The sequence below is a fragment of the Acomys minous genome (genome assembly GCF_964271855.1).
Source record: "Acomys minous genome assembly, chromosome: 1".
NCBI lineage: Eukaryota > Metazoa > Chordata > Mammalia > Rodentia > Muridae > Acomys > Acomys minous.
In genome coordinates, this window is record NC_140483.1 from 106360349 (window position 1) to 106373064 (window position 12716).

At 42.9% G+C, this 12716-nt stretch overlaps 1 pseudogene across 1 annotated transcript; it reads right to left on the reverse strand.

The window, feature by feature from the left end:
- Positions 1–4838: 4838 nt before the first annotated feature.
- Positions 4839–5908, reverse strand: LOC311606606 (glyceraldehyde-3-phosphate dehydrogenase-like; annotated as a pseudogene). The gene has a single exon. The product of its transcript is annotated as a glyceraldehyde-3-phosphate dehydrogenase-like (transcript).
- Between the last annotated feature and the right edge of the window lie 6808 nt (positions 5909–12716).

Here is a 12716-nt window from a genome sequence, read left to right on the forward strand (position 1 = left end):
AAAACTTAGAAGTGTCTTCACAGATTTAAACTAAAAGCAACAACTCTCTAGAAGTACTAAAATAAAGAGCGAAGCCAAAACGGAGAGTACAAAAGGTGTAAAAATACAGTGAGGGGGTCGAGATTGAAAGTACTCCAGTTAAGAAACTTGAGTAGTCTTCAAAAGAGCAAGATTGTAGGTGGCACACACCTGTGGCCCTAGTGTTTGGGGAGAAGAGACAGGAAGATCAAAGTCATCCTCAGCTATGTAGTAAGTCTGAGGCCAACCTAGGCTACCTGAGACTCTGTCTCGACAAACTACAAACAAGCAAACCAACAAACAAACCACCCTCCACCCAATATGATGTGTTAATAATCCAAGTATAACTGCTTTGTGACAGGTTTGTTTGTTTGTTTGTTTGGAGGGTGCCAATCATGAGTTTTCAGTGACATATAAATATCTTACTATATAATTAGAAAAATAAAATAAAAATACTTTTAAGTGATGTATAGTGAAAGGCCTTTAGGCACTCAGGAGGCAGAGGCAGGCAGATCGATGTGAGTTCATTCGTTCAAAGCCAGCCTGGTCTACAAAGTCCAGGACAGCCAAGCCTACATGGAGAAACCCTGTCTTGAAAAACCAACCCCCCCCCCACCAAAAAAAAGGCCTTTGAGGTGGCCTTTAATCCCAGCACTCGGGAGGCAGAGGCAGAGGCAGATGTATCACTGTGAGTTCCAGGCCAGCCTGGTGTACAAAGTGAGTCTAGGATAGCCAAGGCTACACAGAGAAACTCTGTCTGGGGTGGGGGTGGGGGTGGGGGGGGTGGGGGTGGGGCAGGGGGGGCAGGGGGAGAGAAAAAGAAAAGAAAAAGATCTCATTTTATTTGATCTTTGATCTTCTCTTTCTTTTCCAAAGCAAAACATTTGAAGAAGACACAAAACAAAACAAAGCAAAACAGATGATTTAATGTGCACTGAAGCTGGGACTGGTGGTGCCCACCTGTAATCCCAGGACTAAGGAGGCAGAGGCAGGAGGATAGCTGCGTCTTTGAGGCTACTCTGTTCTGTACAGAGAGTTCCAAGATTGCTAGGACTGTGTACTGCGACTGCCTCAAAACTGTAACGGCAGCAAAACAGACAAATAAACTAATAAACAAGACAATAACACTACAGCACGAACATACTTTGACTTATGGGACAAAATAATTTTAAAGCAATCTGAGGATTATATTAAACTATCTTAATCAGTTATAAAAATTTTATAAAGCTAAAAGAGGATTATGGAGAGTAAATTTTGCAAGAAAATATTTATGTGTAGTTATCTTGACTATAGTTCAAATGTTGTTTGTAAGATTTTCAAATACTTTATACTTAAACCAATGAACTTTTGTATTAGTTAGGTTTTGTTGCTGTGATAAAATCCCATGGCTCATAGCAAACTAATGGAAGAAAACGTTTATTTTGTTTCATGGTTCTAGAGGAAGAGTTCATAATGGTAGATGAAGTAAGATAGCAGTGATACAAAATGGAAAGCTGAGAGCTCAGCGGAAAACAGGAAGCAGGAAAAGAGAACTGAAGGTAGGGCAAGTCTATACACTGATAGAGCCCGCCCCCCGGTGATGTACTTCCTCCAGCAAGGCTCCACCTTCTACAGGTTCCATAAGTAGTCCAAATAGCACCGTTAAGTAGGATGCCAAGTGGATACATATATAAATCTTTGGCTCCATTTCTCAATTGACTCTTCACAACATCCTTAGAATATTAATCTACATTAATAAAGGTTACAGCTGAAAATATCTGTGAGTTCCAGGCCAGCCTGGTCTATACAGCAAAGTTCCAGGCTAACCTGAGCTACATAGTGAGAATCTATTTAAAAAAAAAAAGTACCTGGACTCTAAATGCCAGCATCACTTTGGAAGCAGAGGCAGGCAGATCTCTGAGTTCGAGGCCAGCCTGGTCTAAAGTGTGAGTTCCAGAACAACCAAGGGCTGTGTACAGAGAAACCCTTTTTCAAAAATGCAAATAAGAAAAAAAAAGTTAATTTTGTTAGGCTTTTAAGAGAATCAAGGCTTGTTTAAATTTCTGGAGTCAGGATGGAATCTTTTTTAGAAAAGAAGTTTAAAATTAGTAATGTAAAAATGTTATTTTTACTTGTGCAAATGATACTAACTGCTGATCTGGCTTTCCACCCACTAAAGGTTTTTGTTTTTAACCAATACAGGGTTTTTCTGTGTAGTCCAGGCTGTCCTGGACCTTTCTCTGTAGACCAGGCTAGCATTGAACTCAAGAAATCTGTCTGTCTCTGCCTCCAGAGTGCTGGGATTAAAGGCATGCACTCTCATGTCCTGGAGTTTGTAAACTTTATAGCTCTCTTTTATGAAGACCATCGCAGATGTGAGGTGCACTTGTTTGTTAAGTTTATGTATGGATACTGACACCATTTCAGGAAATAAATTGTATAAACATTCTAAAATTTCCAGGTGTGGTGGCTCAGGCCTTTAATCCCAGCACTCAGGAGGCAGAGGCAGGCTGGCCTCTGTGAGTTTAGGGTCAGCATGGACTACAAAGCGAATCCAGGACAGCCAAGGCTATACAGAGAAACCTTGTCTTGAAAAAACAAAAACAAAAACAAACAAACAGGGGCTGGAGAGATGGCTCAGAGGTTAAGAGCACTGTCTGCTCTTCCAAAAGTCCTGAATTCAATTCCCAGCAACGACATGGTGGCTCACAACCATCTATAATGTTATCTGGTGCCCTTTTCTGGAGTGTAGGTGTACATGCAGATAGAGCGCTCATGCATATAAACAAACAAACAAACAAACAAATATATAAACAAACAAAAAATCTACAATTATGAAGCTGGTTTCTTTATAGGTCTAACATGTCCTTGCAGACAATTCTTCTAGCAATGCAAAGCCTCCAAATGCTTTTTTAGGCTGGTGTCATGCTATCTAAAATTATTAACAGTGACAAACATTTGTGACAGATGCATGCTTCTAATTATATTACCACTGCCAGTTTGAGCAAGATGTGCCCTAGTGTGTTGCATTCCGAGTAGTGCTGCTGTAGCGGCTGAAAGGATCAACTGCTGGTCCCGGCTCCTGCTGCTGCGTTATGCTCAGTAAACTAATAAAGCTGTTCTGTAAACTGCCAACGTCTTCTTGGTTTGCTCTGTCATTTCCTTATAAACCGTTGTAGCTGTCATTTGCTGAGATTTTTCTACAAGTAAACAGAGAACCCACCACCGGAAGGTGAGGTGTTTGACCGGAAGCCCAGGAGGCTGGACTAAAGGTGACATTCAAAGAGGGAAAGATAAGGATCTTCCTCCGTTACCTGTCATAGGAAAGGTAAAAGGACTTGGAACAGCGGGACTTAGCCAGGTGCAGAAAGAACAGGACTCTTTCCGCGGAGACTCACGCTATTCATAAAAACGTAACAGACTCCAGGTAAACCCAGCCTTTCTTTCTAGACTTCTCAGTTGCTTAACGGGCCCAGGGAGGGGCCTTAGGTACTTTCTCCCTGCCTGCCTGCCATCCTCTTCCTACTTTAAGCTTGGATCAACCAGGAAAAAGTCTTATTCTGGGGTGAAGAACAGTTAAAAACTGAACTGGAGGATGATGGTTAATTGGTGCCATCTTCAGAGAAAATTGCTTTCAGATAAGAAAAGAAACGGCCAGTCAAGATGGACCCACTGCACCATCCTTTGCTTTTATTTTTTTTAATTTTTAAAAAGATTTATTTATTAATTATTATGTATACAGTACTCTGCCTGCATGAACTCCTGCAGGCCAGAAGAGGGCACCATATCACATTACAGATGGTTGTGAGCCACCATTTGGTTGCTGGGAATTGAACTCAGGACCTCTGGAAGAGCAGTCAGTGCTCTTAACCGCTGAGCCATCTCTCCAGCCTCAACTTTTGCTTTTAAAAGTAAGGGAAGCAGAGAGATCACAGGAGGTCCTAGCGCAAGGCTACCTGACATTATTATAGTGTCTTCTAACTGGTGGCTCCTACTTGAATTCTACTCTTGGTATTTTTCAGGACCAGACACATCTCAGGGATTTTTCACATCTCCATAAATGACACAGTATCTCTGAGATCAGTTGGATTTGAGGAGGGAATAAAACTGAGGGTTGCAGTAGTAACCCTAAAATAGAGTCCACACAAATAAAATTCCACTAGAGGCCCTGTGTTAGGGAGAGAAAAGTTGGAGCCTGGGCACCAGAGGAACAGCTAGCCTTCTAGGAAGAGTTATTATAGAATTCTGACGGTTTATCTCAAAGCTTAATTAATATTTATTCATTTCCTGGATTTTGTTTTATCTCTTTTATAAAATCATAACACTAGTGATAGAACCCAGGAGTCTTTAAAAGAATGCTTTTCAGCCAGGCGTGGTGGCACATGCCTTCAATCCCAGGACTTGGGAGGCAGAGGCAGGTGGATCTCTGTGAGTTGAACATGATAGGTCCTTCTAGATGGCTTAGCAAACAAAAGCACTCGCAGGGCAAACTTGACCACCCCAGTCAGTCCCCGGACCCCATGGAGGAAGAAGAGGATGAGCTCCTGAAAATTAACCTTTGACCTTCACAGTGCACCCATGCGTGCACATGCCTGTAATAATATACACACAATAATAATAATAATAAAAAATTTAAAATATGCACATAATAATGAGGTCATTTTCAATCATATACATAATATATTTCCATCATATCCTCTCTCTCTCTCTCTCTCTCTCTCTCTCTCTCTCTCTCTCAGTGCAGTGAACTTTATTGTTGGTATTCAGGAGAGTATGGCTTCTTGGGCTCCTCCTATTATTCTGGGGTCTAGGATGGAAACTGTGAGAGGAGATGCTCAGTGTCAGGGGCAGAGTTGGGACAGGGACTCCTCAGCAGCCGAGGGCCTCTCTCTTGCTCTCATGTCTTCGCTGGGATGGGTGGTCCAGGCCTTATTACTGCTTAGAGGCCATGAGATCCACCATCCTATTGCTACAGCCATATTCATTGCCATATCAGGAAATGGGTTTTTACAAATGCCAGTCCCAGCTTCAAAGGTGGAAGAGTGGGAGTCGCTGCTAAAGTCATGGGAGACAACCTCAACCTCAGTGTAGTCCAGGATGCCCTTTAGGGGCCCTCTGATGCCTGCTTTACCACTTTTTTGATGTCATCATACTTGGCTGGTTTCTCCATTCGGCATTTCAGATCCACCACAGACACGTTGGGCGTGAAAACACAGAAGGCCATGCCAATGAGCTTCCTGTTCAGCTCTGGGATGACCTTGCCCACAGCATTGGCAGCATCAGCAGATGCAGAGATGATTCTCTGGGCAGCCCCACAGCCATCACACCACAGCTTTCCAGAGGGGCCACTCACAGACTTCTGGGTAGCAGTGACGGCATGGACTATAATCACGAGTCCTTCCATGATGCCAAAGTTGTCATGGATGACCTTGGCCAGGGGGCTAAGGTAGTTGGTGGTGCAGGAAGCATTGCTGACAATTTTGAGTGAGTTGTCATACGTCTTGTGGTTCACACCCATCACAAACATGGGGTCATCAGCAGAAGGGACGGAGAAGATAACTCTTTGGGCCCCACCCTTCAAGTGGGCTCCGGCCTTCTCCATGGAGATGAAGACATCAGTTGACTCCACAACATACTCAGCACCAGCAGCAGCCCATTTGATGTTAGCGGGATCTCGGTCTTGGAAAATGGTGATGGCCTTCCCATTGACGACAGCTTCCCATTCTCAGCCTTGACTGTGCTGCTGAACTTGCCATGGCCAGAGTCATACTGGAACATGTAGACCATGTAGTTGAGGTCAACGAAGGGGTCATTGATGACAACAATCTCCACTTTGCCAGATAAGGAGCAAGTCCTGGTAACCAGATAGGTGTCCAATACTGTCAAATCCATTTGCTCCAACCTTCACCATCATGTCAAGGGATGAGGCTGGCACTGCATGAGAAGATGCGGCTGTCTCTGGAACAGGGAAGAGCAGAGAGCCCATCATAGGCTCTCTTGTCCTCTTCAACACTTGCTAATTCCCTTCTCTTCCCATCTACCAACCCTCCTACTTTCTCTCTTTTTTTTAAGCCCTCCTACTTTTGTGTCTTTTTTTCCTTTCTCTTTTTTGTGACCCAGTGAGTTTCATTAGCTCTGTCTCCAAGTTGAAGGGTCGTTTACAGGGACACAGGATCTTTATCAGTGGCTACGTCGCTGAAGGAGATGTCTCTCCTGTATCCTCAGGGAGGACATGGTGTTCCATGAGTCCCATCCACTTCTGTCACAAGTTGCGTAGATCTGCTGCAGGCGCTCAAGGCTGCTGTGGGCTCAAGGCTGTAACAGCTGTGTCATTGCAAGACCTGGCCCCACCATTTCTCCAGCTCTCACCTTCTTTCTGTCCCCTTCTGTCAAGATGTTTCCTATCTTGGATACACATGCCCCTTTGATGACCAGGCATTCAGTAGTTATTTGTTCTCAGTATTTTGACTATGTCTGAGTCTCTACAGTCACTGCTGGGCCCAGCAGAAAAGAAATCTCTCTGACCACACCTGATTGCAGCCCTACTCTATGGACACAAATAGGTATTCAAAAAGCAAGTTGATGGGCATATCTTGTCCATTTAGGAAAACAACCCACTAGCTTCCCCAGTAGGGCCCACAAGCTCCCTGGCCATGGACTTGCAGTTTGCTTTACAGTCCCAGGTGTGAATTCCTTCTCATAGAATGGGCATTAAACCCAACCAGAAAGCGGTTGGCTACCCTGGCCGACTTGTCACTGTTGTACCAGTTCGCTCATCTTGCCCAGCTGGTCAGTTGGGCTTGCCCAGCTGAGCAATGCTGTTGATGGCAACTCTCTAGCAGCCTGCACAGCGCCTTCTGGATGTATGAAGATTCACACCATGAAAGAAGCTTCCACCCAAGTTCCAGTGATATTCCATGCTCTGCAAATGAAGGAAAATGAAGGCAATAGGCCTTGCCATCTAGTTCTGGTAGAGGATCAACATCAGTGCCAATTTCCTATACTGCTTTGAGAGCTTCAAGCACCAACTCAAACAACAATTTGTAGGGAAGGAGCTCATTTCTGCATGGGATGTTGGTTTACTAACTGTCTCAGGATTTTGTTGCTGTGGAGACACACTATGACCAAGGCAACTCTTATAAAGGAAAACATTCAATTGGGGCTGGCTTATAGTTTCAGAGGTTTAGTCCATTATCATCATGGTGGGCAGCAAGGCAGCGTGCAGGCAGACATGGTGCTGAAGAAGGAGCTGAGAGGTCTACATTTGATCCTCAGGCAGCAAGGAGAAATTGTGTGCTACACTAGATGTAGCTTGAGCATAGATGACTTGAAAGCCCACCTCCACGGCAACACACTTCCTCGAAAAAGGCCACACCTCTTTATAGTGCTGCTTCCTATGGTCCAAGCATTCAAACACATGAGTCTATGGGGGCCATACCTGTTGAAATCACCACATTAGCCTACAGTTTCTGGAAGAATCTTTGTCCATCCACACATATACCTCTGCTCAGATTCTATTCTATTTTATTGTTGATCAGCTTATCAAGCATTGGATTTCCTTATGGATCTTTCATACATTGTTAGTTTTGGTCGGCCCCCAAAACTCTCTTCTCCCCCATATTCCTGGCCTTTCTCCCTACTAGCATTCTGCTTACCCTTGTCCTCCCTAGTTCCCGCTCCACGTGTCCCCCTTTAGCTTGCTAAGACCTATAAACATTCACTCCCACATAAATCCACCTATGTGAGAACATGTGGTGCTTGTTTCTCTGAGCCCGAGTTACTACACTTATTATAATATTTTCTATATCAGGCTATTTTCCTGCAGACTTTTTTATTTTTCCTCGTGGATGAATAAACTTCCATTGGTGTATTTACCACATTTCATTATCAGTTCGTTAGTTGGTGGACAACTAGACTCATTCTGTCCTAGCTATTGTGAATAGAGCCACAATGAGCAAGGGTGGGCAAGCATCTCTGTGGTAAAATAGGAAGCCCTTGGGGTGCATGTGGGAGAGTGGCAGAGCTAGTTTATACACAAGTTCTATATTTAGATTTCCACGATGGCCGCACCAGTTTGCACTCTGGTGGTGGAAAGCATCCTCCCTGCTTCCACATCCTCCCTGGTCCACATCCTCCCTGGTCCACATCCTCCCTGCTCCACATCCTCCCTGGTCCACCACACCCTTGCCAGCTTTCGTAGCCATTTGTTTTCTCAATGATAGCTTGTTGTGACTTAGGTAAAACGGAATCTCGAAGTTGTCTTAATTTGCATTTGCTTCTTTTTTCTTTAATTATCATTGTTAAATTGATAATACTTCATATATTTATTGGACATTTATATTTCTTCTTTTGAGAACTCTCTGCAGGTTCTTAGCTGCCCCTACCCCTATCCCCTGCTTTTTTTTTTTTTTTGTTTGTTTGTTTGTTTTGGATCAAGTTGTTTCCTTGTTTTCATCTTTTGGTTCTTTGTATATTCTGAAGATTAGACCTTTTGTTAAATGTACAGGTGGCAGATTCTATGGTGCAGACTTTAATTTCATGAGATCTCATTTGTCAGTTGTTGGCTTTATTTCCTGAGTGACTGGAGCCCTAATCAGAAATTCTGTGTTATCCAATGTCTCAAATGGTTGCCTCTACTCTCTCTATGTAGTACCAAAGGTTGATTAAGGCCTTTGATTTGATTCACTTAGGTTTAATTTTGTTCGGGGTGAGAGATAAGAATCTGTTTGTATTCTTCTGCATGTAGATACATACTTTCCCTTGCACCATTTGTTGAAGAGGCTATCTTTTCTCCAGTGCATAGTTTTGTTTATTTTATTCCCAGAAACTGCTCCATGTACAAGATGTTGGTGGAGTCCCAGCCTTTCTGTGTTCATCCAAGCTAGTAAGAAGGAGGAAACAGTGAAGAAATTAGATGATACTTCTGTTTTGTACAGTCAGTCAGAACTTCCTGATATGGTCACATCTAATCTAATCAAAGTGGGCTTGGGAAATGTGGTCTTTTTTTTCTGTGAATAGCTCTCTTTAATGGAAACTTTGATATCTAGTGCTGTGGAGAAGATGGAGACTTGTAGGTTAGAGTCTACCATAACAAGCATCCCCTGTTCATTTATCTATTCATCTTCCTCTGCTGAGTGGATAGCATGGGCCAGGTAACTTGTTAAACGGTGGGAATCCAAATTGCATACAATATACACATTTCCAAGATGAATTTCTTTTTGGTTTTTTTGAGACAGGGTTTCTCTGTGTAGCCTTGGCTGTCCTAGACTCACTTTGTAGACCAGGCTGGCCTCGAACTCACAGCGATCTGCTTGCCTCTGCCTCCCAAGTGCTGAGATTAAAAGGCGTGCACCACCATGCCTGGCTCCAAGATGAATTTAAAGTCTGGGAACTTCTTACATTTTTTTGAAGTCTCTTAAATGTTTCTCCCCCAAGGCATTCAGTGGACATTTGGATTGTTTCCAAATGTTTGCAATTCCATCCTGCATGACTAATCTTGTATATTGTTTGGTGTTTACCTAGCTGCTGGGTGGTTTCCTGGAAGTAAGATCACTAGGCTCACAGTAAACCCATATGTCATTTATTCTCGTCAGACTGTAGAGAAGGGAACCAGTCATGGGAGCCTCACCAGCCCAGTGAACCTACTGTCCTGTGTAGCTTTTTATTTTTACAAATTCTCTATTGCATAGGTTCATATTCATGTTTGAGTCTAACCATTTCCAACACTGGAAACATCTCTTGTGTTCTGTTCTTTTTTGTTTTGTGTTGTGTGTATGTATGTTCATGTGTGTGTTTGCATATATGTATGTCAGTGTGTGTGTGTGTGTGTGTGTGTGTGTGTGTATGTGTGTGTGTGTGTGCACTCACTTGAGGCTGACATCGGTGTTCTTAGACTACTATCTAGCTCACTCACTGTGGTAGGGTCTCCCATTTGATCTCTGAGCTCACTATTCATTTAAGACAGTTTGCTCCGGGGTCCCCTGCCACTTCTTTCCTCAGTACTGGGATTGCACGTTTACATCCATGCCTGCTCAGCAGTAGCGCAGGTCCCAGGATTCTAACTCCAGCCCTCACGATTCCATGGTGTTTTCCCAGATGAGCCATCTCCCTAGCGCCGTGTTCTGCTTTTGTCACCACCGACTTGGAACGTGGCGTTCAAAGGAATTAATTTGTCACTGCACGGCTGTTTCTCAGAATGGGTGTGCTCAGTGTCTGGGGTTCACTCATTTCCATGCTTCCCAGAATCATGAGAAATGGTTTGCAGGTGGGAATCTAGTTCTCCTCAGTGTTTGGAAGACTGAGTCAGTGCTGTAGCTGTCCGGAGCTTTGAGGCTTAACCAAACTTTAGTGTCTGTCATCAGTCACTACTTACAAGTCCAGTGGTTACAGGAATTGGCCTCTCCTGCTATCTCATTGCAGTGCGGCTGGTGCCTCTGACATGTGCACATGGTGATCATTTCTCTCTCACTGTCTTTCCCTCTTCCTTCTCTTTCTCCCTTCCTGTGAGTCATGGCTTCTTATAGGCAATGTCACACTTATAGCTGTTAATAGAGTAGAAGTATTTATTAACTGTCTACATCTATTTACTATAAAATTTCTCCCAGGAGTAGTGGGGGCTAGGCTTCTCTTGCCTTCCTCTGACTCACTGAATCAGTTTCATTTTCACTCTTTTGTGTGTATGAATGTATGTACACACAATCTTCAAGTGAACTTTCTCATGTATGTATGTATAGAAATCAGAGATTGCCATCACATATCTTTTATTGTTTTCCACCTTAGCATTTTAAATTTTGCTTAATTTTGTGTCTATGAATGTTTTTGCCTTCATGTATGCGTGTTACCATGTGTGCACTTGGTACTCATGGAGAGCAGAAGAGGGAGGTTGTCTTGATTGAGTGAGGAGAGCCTAGCCCACTGTGGGAAGCACCATTCCAGGCAGGAGAAAGAGAGGGGACACACACACACACACACACACACACACACACACACACACACACACACAGAGAGAGAGAGAGAGAGAGAGAGACAGAGAGAGAGAGAGACAGAGAGAGAGAGAGAGAGAGAGGGAGGGAGAGAGAGAGAGAGAATATGAATCCCTCATGGTTTCTGCTTCAGTTTCTGCTCCAGCTCCCCTCAGTGATGGAACATGACCTGGAAGTGTGACTTGCAATCCGCCCTTTCCCCCTCTAAGGTGCTTTTGGACAGAGTGTGTTTTACCACAGCATCAGAATGGAACCAGGATAGTGCCTGTCTCAGCACTCACATCTCCTACTTGTTAAATAGGAGATGACACACTCAAACAAAATAATGGTAGTTGTTTATGCATGACATATAATATAGTTACTGTATTTGGTAGTTTTACAACATGTCCATCTCTATATTAAAATACAGTCATTATTTAAAGATGACAATATAGGCTACATTTCTTTTCCTTAGGTGGAAATCTCAGGATTATAAGGAATTTTTAAAACAGAGGGAATTTAGGTCCACATAGCATATATTTCTCCTAAATGCTTTTGTGTCTACATTGTTTGTTGGATTGCAGCCAATTATTTCTCTGGCAGCTTGATGAACAGAATTTGTCAAAAATTAAAAATTTTATAAAATTACATTTTTGTATACTCTAGTTTCTTTCCAGAGCATATAAATCTTATGTTTTTAAAATTTACATTTATTTATTTACTTATTTATTTATTTAGAGTATGTGTGTATACATGTGTACCACAATACATGTGTAGAAATCAGAGTTGGTTCTTACTTTCTACCAGGAGGATCCCAGGGGTTGTACTAACATTGTCAGGTTTTGCAGCAGGCATAGCTACCTGCTGAGCTGTATTTCCACCTCAGATATTTAAAGCTAAGGAATTTGTCTTTGTGAAGAAAGCTTTAAACTTGCACTCTGTGTTCTCTCAGCTCCCGTTTCTGGCTGAGGGCATGGTGTCGGCACCAGTGGACCTCGGGACAGTGTGCCTTTATTTGCAGCTCTTCCTACATGGTCACAGCTGATCATAGGGATTCAGGAACCCTTTTGGACCTCCACCTAAGAATCTGCAGAACGGCTTGAAAAGTTTGTTTTTCACCGTTTAAACTTTTACCTGGGAGATGATTATAGCAATCTACAATCATTGTCCTGTCAAATTAGTAAAGACTGGGGAAGAGCCAAGGTGGCTCAGAGGGTAAGAACACTTGCTACCAGGCCCAGTGACCTGAGTTTGAGCCCCATGACCCACAGAGTGTAAGATGACAGAAGACTCAGACCTCTACACTCACAAGTGCACCCCCATACCCACATCAACGTACTAAAAACTGTGAAGACATTATTTAATTTGCTCACAGTGCTTCTTTTTTTGACTTTTAATATATTTTATTAATTTATTCATATTATATCTCAATTGTTCACAGTGCTTCTTAATTAAAATGAAGAGCAAATGAAGAGATGTTTCATTGAAGTTTCATTCATTAATACTGTTAATATGGTTGGGCCTGCTGTAAGTTTGTAGCTATCACTTTATTTCTATTAATGCTGTGCAAACCGTGACTGTGGCTTTTGGAAGCTGAATGGAATGCATCTTTCCATTGATGTGTTTGCCTGAGGCATTCCCTTCCTTCTTATGACCAGTATTACAACAGCATCCTATTTTTGCCCCAGAGGACTGGAGTAGGGCTGATGAAGAATGGAAAAAATAGGTCTCCTTTGTTTGAGGCTGCCGAGCAGTTAT